Source organism: Eptesicus fuscus, chromosome 1 (assembly GCF_027574615.1).
Source record: "Eptesicus fuscus isolate TK198812 chromosome 1, DD_ASM_mEF_20220401, whole genome shotgun sequence".
NCBI classification, from domain to species: domain Eukaryota; kingdom Metazoa; phylum Chordata; class Mammalia; order Chiroptera; family Vespertilionidae; genus Eptesicus; species Eptesicus fuscus.
The window spans coordinates 62,697,222-62,698,372 of NC_072473.1; the positions used below are offsets into that span (position 1 = coordinate 62,697,222).

A 1,151-nucleotide genomic window follows, 5' to 3' on the forward strand; every position below is an offset into this window, starting at 1 on the left:
CCTTATTGGCTGTGGGTGCTGCCATTTTTGAGGGTGTGACAGTCAATTAGCATAGTCCCTCCTTATTGGCTGTGGGCACCTCCATAGTTGAAGACGTGGCAATTAATTAGCAAATTCCTTCCTTATTGGCTGTGGGTGCTGCCATATTTGACGGCAAACAGTCAATTAGCATATTCCTCCTTTTTGGTTGTGGGTGACACCATCTTTGAGGGCTGGGCAGTCAATTGGCATATTCCCTCCTTATTGGCTGTGGGTGCCAGCATCTTTGCGACAGTGTGAGGGTCAATTACCTTATTCCCTCTTTATTAGATAGGATGCACATCAACAATTATATTTAACCTCTATAAAACTATAGAACAAAATAAATGAGTTTTTAAAATATCAGTCTATTATTTTTATTTTTATTTATTTATTTTTTTACAGCTAAAGAGGACAGAGATGTGTTTTATTTGTAATAAGATTTCCAATACATGCACTTATTATTTTAGGCTGATTTTCCCAACCCCCAACTTGTGATACTGTCCTATTACCACACAGTGCCAAAAATCAAATAAACACATTAGTACAATGTTTAGAATCATTATTACCAGTAACTGGTAGTTACACTGTATTAGGATAGAATGAACCACCTCAGTAGCTTCTGAGGCTAATCTATTTCTATCACCACAATTACTTTAGCAAACCTGGTTCCCTTCCAGTCTATTATTTTTATGCTCTTTGTTATCTAATCCAATAATAGACAAATATGCAAATTGACCATACCTCCGACACACCCACAAGCCACTCCCACAAGCCACGCCCACCAACCAATCAGAGCAAGTATGCAAATTAACCCAAACCAAGATGGCTACAGCCACAGAGAGCAAGGTTTCCTAGGTAACAGAGGAAGCCAAGCTTTCTGCCAGCCGTTGCAGGCCTAAGCCTCCACTCAAGCTACAAAGTTTCAATTATAAAAGGTAAACAAATTCAAACAAATGGCAGCAGAATGGAGCTTGAGAGAGCAGGCCAGGGTTGCCACCGGCAACAGGGGAAGCAAAGCTTTCCACACACCCTGGCCGGGCCCACCCACTTAAGGCAACAAAGTTTCAATTATAACCTCAACACAAATGGCTGTGGGCCTCGGAGGGAACCCCAGGCTTGGCTCTGCTCCA

General features: G+C 41.7%; 1 pseudogene; it reads right to left on the reverse strand.

The window, feature by feature from the left end:
* Positions 1 to 603: 603 nt before the first annotated feature.
* LOC129150335 (small nucleolar RNA SNORA66) lies at positions 604 to 751 on the reverse strand (annotated as a pseudogene).
* Positions 752 to 1,151: the final 400 nt, after the last annotated feature.